Genomic DNA, 6,718 nt, shown 5'->3' on the forward strand with positions numbered 1-6,718 from the left:
ATTAGACAGTCAGATTCCCCAAGTCCGTGCCAGTTCTGAATTGATTGTTAATTGATAATCAGTTATAATTAATAAGAACTAATTGGTTTAACCCAACTAGTATTCTTAAAAATTTTAGCAAGAAAGTTCCACAATTGGCTACGTAACTAAACTATCCGGGGAACAAGTAACTACCATAAATGATAGAAACTCTATTTACCCAGAACGAGCACATAAACCATGTTATTATTTCCCAATCAAGCCCGACTATCTCAATCTTCCAGAGCCAATCCTTGTGATGTAATTGCCCAATTTACTTTTGCAACTTTCCTTAACTATTTTATTCTATAGAACTCTTCACCTTGGAGACCAGCTGCGGATATTGGTACGGCCTGTTGAGAAGTTTGCGTGTCCCCACCATAAATTTTCAAGGTCCGAGGAGAAAATATCGACACAACAGTATATGTCATGCTCTTCCTAGCCCATCTACCATATCTCTCTGCGAAAGACTTCCATGGTAGTACGGCTATAAAACAGAAAAGAAAACTCTTCCGATATCTCTCGACGGCTTCTTTTATGGTCGTTCCTGTTGCCAGGATGAGCACGAGGCCCATATTTAATAACAAACGGATACTCAACAGGTTACGGAATTGGAACCGTATTCCCTTTCGTTCAAAATTATTCAAGTATATTATTTCCAGCTTTTATTTGTATATTTCAGTTTTTACTTGAAAATTTTCGGCTTTCGCCTTGAACTTAGGACCGACTAACTCGTGATCAACCACTGTTCACACGAAACCCTTCTCCACTTCAGTCCTCCAAGGTCTCATTCGATTATTTGCTACTACCACCAAGATCTGTACCAATGGCAGCTCCATGCAGGCTTACGCCAAACACTTCTACGCATACCATTGTACCTTCCTACTCACTAAAGTTTCAAAATTTATATTACAAGTAATATAAATCATCTACTTTAGCGGTAATGTATAGGTATACAACTTAAGCGCCATCCATTTTAAGGGCTAGTTGCTTCGGCAGGTGAGTTGTTACACACTCCTTAGCGGATTTCGACTTCCATGATCACCGTCCTGCTGTTTTAAGCAACCAACGCCTTTCATGGTATCTGCATGAGTTGTTAATTTGGGCACCGTAACATTACGTTTGGTTCATCCCACAGCGCCAGTTCTGCTTACCAAAAGTGGCCCACTGGGCACATTATATCATAACCTTAAACTTCATATCAAGAAAGTTAAGGTTCTTACCCATTTAAAGTTTGAGAATAGGTTAAGATCGTTTCGACCCTAAGGCCTCTAATCATTCGCTTTTTACCAGATAAGATTATTTTATATAATATTAAAATGCACCAGCTATCCTGAGGGAAACTTCGGAAGGAACCAGCTACTAGATGGTTCGATTGGTCTTTCGCCCCTATACTCAATTCTGACAATCGATTTGCACGTCAGAACTGTTTCGGTCTTCCATCAGGGTTTCCCCTGACTTCAACCTGATCAAGTATAGTTCACCATCTTTCGGGTCACAGCATATATGCTCAAGGTACGTTCCAGTTAGAGGCATATATGATATAAATATCATTATACATAACTATATAGAACGCCCCGGGATTGTGTTAATTAACTATAAATAGTTAAAAACTAATCCCATTATAAAGCCAAGTTAATTACGCTATTAGGTTTATATCCCAATAACTTGCACATATGTTAGACTCCTTGGTCCGTGTTTCAAGACGGGTCCCGAAGGTATCCTGAATCTTTCGCATTGTTAATCATACAAGTGCATATAATAAACACAAAAATCAATGATAATTATGCCATTATATAATTCCGAAAAATTAACGCACTGTATTCATATAAATCTATCAGCACTTTATCAAATTAATAACATTTATTCTGTGTTAAAATGCAAGCAATTTAATTGGAATAAACTATAAGTTATATTTTATGATAAATTTTGTATGCTAATAGATTACAATGTCCTTATATGGAAAAAATGCACACTATTATCATAATATTGTTTAAATATTACAATTATAATGATGAATTTTCCATAACGGATATTCAGGTTCATCGGGCTTAACCTCTAAGCAGTTTCACGTACTATTTAACTCTCTATTCAGAGTTCTTTTCAACTTTCCCTCACGGTACTTGTTTACTATCGGTCTCATGGTTATATTTAGTTTTAGATGGAGTTTACCACCCACTTAGTGCTGCACTATCAAGCAACACGACTCTTTGGAAACATCATCTAGTAATCATTAACGTTATACGGGCCTGGCACCCTCTATGGGTAAATGGCCTCATTTAAGAAAGGACTTAAATCATTAATTTCTCATACTAGAATATTGACGCTCCATACACTGCATCTCACATTTGCCATATAGACAAAGTGACTTAGTGCTGAACTGATTTCTTTTCGCTCGCCGCTACTAAGAAAATCCTTGTTAGTTTCTTTTCCTCCCCTAATTAATATGCTTAAATTCAGGGGGTAGTCCCATATGAGTTGAGGTTGTATATAACATTTTTAATGCAATTAATTCTTTTATATATATAATGATAAAAACATTTTAATAAATTCGTTTACAATTATATTTCCATTTTTATATGCTATTTTAAACGAACCAACGAAGAACAATAACATTTCCATTTGCTTTCAATTTTCATATCATTAATATGAGACAATTCTAGATAAATTTTTATGCTAGACATTTCTCAGTATTATTTGACTGAAATCGAAAATATTTCTCTTCGTTTTTCACATTCAAATAAATAACAAATGCGAGATAATGTTTTTCATACATTTTTTAATATTATGAATAAAATAATTTAATTATTTGTATCCAATAATATACCATACGCTTATAAAATCTGATTTCAAATTTTATAAACAACTTAATTAGCATAGTCTTACAACCCTCAACCATATGTAGTCCAAGCAGCACTATAAAATTAATTAAAGTACTATAACAGCATGGACTGCGATATGCGTTCAAAATGTCGATGTTCATGTGTCCTGCAGTTCACACGATGACGCACAGTTTGCTGCGTTCTTCATCGACCCATGAGCCGAGTGATCCACCGCTTAGAGTTTTAATATTTGGTTTTTAATTTTGTCATTTATGTTTTTATTGAAAGAAATTAAAAATACACCATTTTACTGGCATATATCAATTCCTTCAATAAATATGTTTTTATACCTAAAATAAATGTTGCGAAATGTCTTAGTTTTATATAAGCAATGTATATCAAGTGATTTACGGGCAATTTACGGTATGAATACTTTTTAAGCGATATACATTGGGATTTATATAAAACATTAACCTGAAGAATACCAGGTACAACATTGTATATTTTAGGTTGTTGCATAATCCAACGTATGCTCATAGCTGAGATGAACAATACATATTCGCAACGCGTGTTATATTATGGTCCATATACACACATGATAAATATTATTTAAAAATGCATTTGCATTTTGACTTTGTGCCTCTTATAATAAAGTCTTTCTCCTCCTCCATCCACACTCCATAAAATACATATAATTAAGGAAAAGCCATTATATGTTCATTTGTGTTGATATATATATAATGATGACCGCCACTACACCCATCATTTTTTGAATTTCATGAATTCTTTTTGTTATTTATTTTGGCAAATTGTTTTTATTTGAATTATAAATAAATATAATACAAATTTTTTTTAACGGTAAGGATGTTATACAATAATCAGTTCGGTCACTTTTGCGAAACAACCGTAAACGCGTTACATGTTACTTAACCTACTAAATAATCAAGTTCGATACTAGAGATCGGTGGTTTAAGATGCTTGGCTTAATCAATGCACATGCACATATGATCAGGTTCATGTAAGTTTAGTTTAATTCATGTATTAGCTCTAGAATTACCACAGTTATCCAAGTAACTGTTAACGATCTAAGGAACCATAACTGATATAATGAGCCTTTTGCGGTTTCACTTTTAATTCGTGTGTACTTAGACATGCATGGCTTAATCTTTGAGACAAGCATATAACTACTGGCAGGATCAACCAGAATAATGTTTTTAATCATATTTCATTTTCATATTTTTGAATAGAAATTTGTATTTCTCTTGTAGAAATAATTTATTTATTTCTTATATTCGAATACGGCCACTTATTAAAGCCATCGTATTCGTTTTTTTGTTCTCCAGTTTTATTATCGATTGAAATAGTTTTCAATACAATAATATATATTTCCATTATATATTTTATAAATACCATATACATAATTTCATTCTAAAATATCATTTTATTTCAACATACAATATTATTGTATCCACACATGTTTAATTTTTGTTTAATCAATATAAATATTGAATTAAATCATTTGCATTTTGATGATAAATTTAAAATTTATCTTTTTCATATAAACTTTCGAGTAATATATATAATATAAAACCGAACGCTTATATAAAAATATATTTTTACAATTCCTTTGATCTCGCTGAACCACATAATACCGAAAACGATATTCTATGATCCAATTGTTAGGTAAATATATAGTATATCAATCAAGTTACAGTATATACCACCTTTCTGTTGAAAATTAACGATAATAATTGGAAACGGAATTGTAGTTATATAGTAATATATAACACCTTGGCCTTTGTTTCAACGATATTATCTAAGGGCAATAAATATTAACCGCGTAGCCAAGTTCAATATTCTAAGAGAAAATTGTAACAAATTTATACGGATAATATTATTATTATAAATTTCCTTTTTATAAATATTGACAAAATTTATATATATATAATGTAAATTTTGATCAATACTGGATGGCCAACAACTGACCATCATATAGTAGTTTTTGGACACGCTGTCCTGAAAATGGGGTATTTTTCATTCTTTTTTGGCACCCAAGATGTATATATCTCTTATATTATAAAGAAAGTTTTCATAGTGTCTCATATACATATTGAACCTATAAGTCATATTAATATAACTTATTAGATTTATATGTATAATATTCAATTTCTTATTATTATTGACATAACATAAGTTTTGGTCAATATATCTGGTCGGCAACCACTGCCTACCTATATATGTTTTTGGACACGCCTTCAGTGAAAAACGTCATTTTTCATACCAAGGTTTCATCATATTATGGATTTTTCTATTTTTTCCATATAATATAATTATATTTTTATATTATTTCATATAAATATTGTATTTATAAGTTATATCAATATATAACTTATTATATTTATATGTATAATACATATTCTTTATTATAATTGACATAACATAAGTTTTGGTCAATATATCTGGTCGGCAACCACTGCCTACCTATATATGTTTTTGGACACGCCTTCAGTGAAAACGTCATTTTTCATACTAAGGTTTCATCATATTATGGATTTTTCTATTTTTTCCATATAATATATATATTTTTTTATATTATTTCATATAAATATTGTATTTATAAGTTATATCAATATATAACTTATTATATTTATATGTATAATACATAATTTCTTATAAGTATTGACTTAACATAAGTTTTGATAATATATCTGGTCGGCAACCACTGCCTACCTATATATGTTTTTGACACGCCTTCAGTGAAAACGTCATTTTTCATACTAAGGTTTCATCATATTAAGGATTTTTCTATTTTTTCCATATAATATATATATTTTTTTATATTATTTCATATAAATATTGTATTTATAAGTTATATCAATATATAACTTATTATATTTATATGTATAATACATAATTTCTTATTATTATTGACTTAACATAAGTTTTGGTCAATATATCTGGTCGGCAAACCACTGCCTACCTATATATGTTTTTGGACACGCCTTCAGTGAAAACGTCATTTTTCATACTAAGGTTTCATCATATTATGGATTTTTCTATTTTTTCCATATAATATATATATTTTTTATTATTATTTCATATAAATATTGTATTTATAAGTTATATCAATATATAACTTATTATATTTATATGTATAATACATAATTTCTTATTATTATTGACTTAACATAAGTTTTGGTCAATATATCTGGTCGGCAACCACTGCCTACCCTATATATGTTTTTTGGACACGACTTCAGTTAAAACGTCATTTTTCATACTAAGGTTTCATCATATTATTGATTTTTCTATATTTTCCATATAATATAGATATATTTTCTTATTATTTCATATAAATATTGTATTTATAAGTTATATCAATATATAACTTATCATATTTATATGTATAATACATAATTTCTTATTATTATTGACATAACATAAGTTTTGGTCAATATATCTGGTCGGCAACCACTGCCTACCTATATATGTTTTTGGACACGCCTTCAGTGAAAACGTCATTTTTCATACTAAGGTTTCATCATATTATGGATTTTTCTATTTTTTCCATATAATGTATATATTTTTTGTATTATTTCCATATAAGTATTGTATTTATAAGTTATATCAAATATAACTTATTATATTTATATGTATTATACATAATTTCTTAATATTTTTGACATAACATAAATTTTGGTCAATATATCTGGTCGGCAACCACTTCCTACCACATAATATAAATATAGATATATTTTCTTATTATTTCATATAAATATTGTATATATAAGTCATATCAATATATAAATTATTATATATTTATATGAATAATGTTAAATATCTTATTATTGGGATAACATAAGTTTTGGACGGCAACA

General features: G+C 29.4%; 1 non-coding gene across 1 annotated transcript; it reads right to left on the reverse strand.

Moving 5' to 3' along the window:
* Window positions 1-2,903: 2,903 nt before the first annotated feature.
* LOC121530285 lies at window positions 2,904-3,083 on the reverse strand. The gene has a single exon (XR_005993886.1). It is a non-coding gene; the product is annotated as a 5.8S ribosomal RNA (ribosomal RNA).
* Window positions 3,084-6,718: the final 3,635 nt, after the last annotated feature.

Source organism: Drosophila eugracilis, unplaced genomic scaffold, assembly GCF_018153835.1.
Source record: "Drosophila eugracilis isolate 14026-0451.02 unplaced genomic scaffold, ASM1815383v1 contig_1251, whole genome shotgun sequence".
Taxonomy (NCBI): domain Eukaryota; kingdom Metazoa; phylum Arthropoda; class Insecta; order Diptera; family Drosophilidae; genus Drosophila; species Drosophila eugracilis.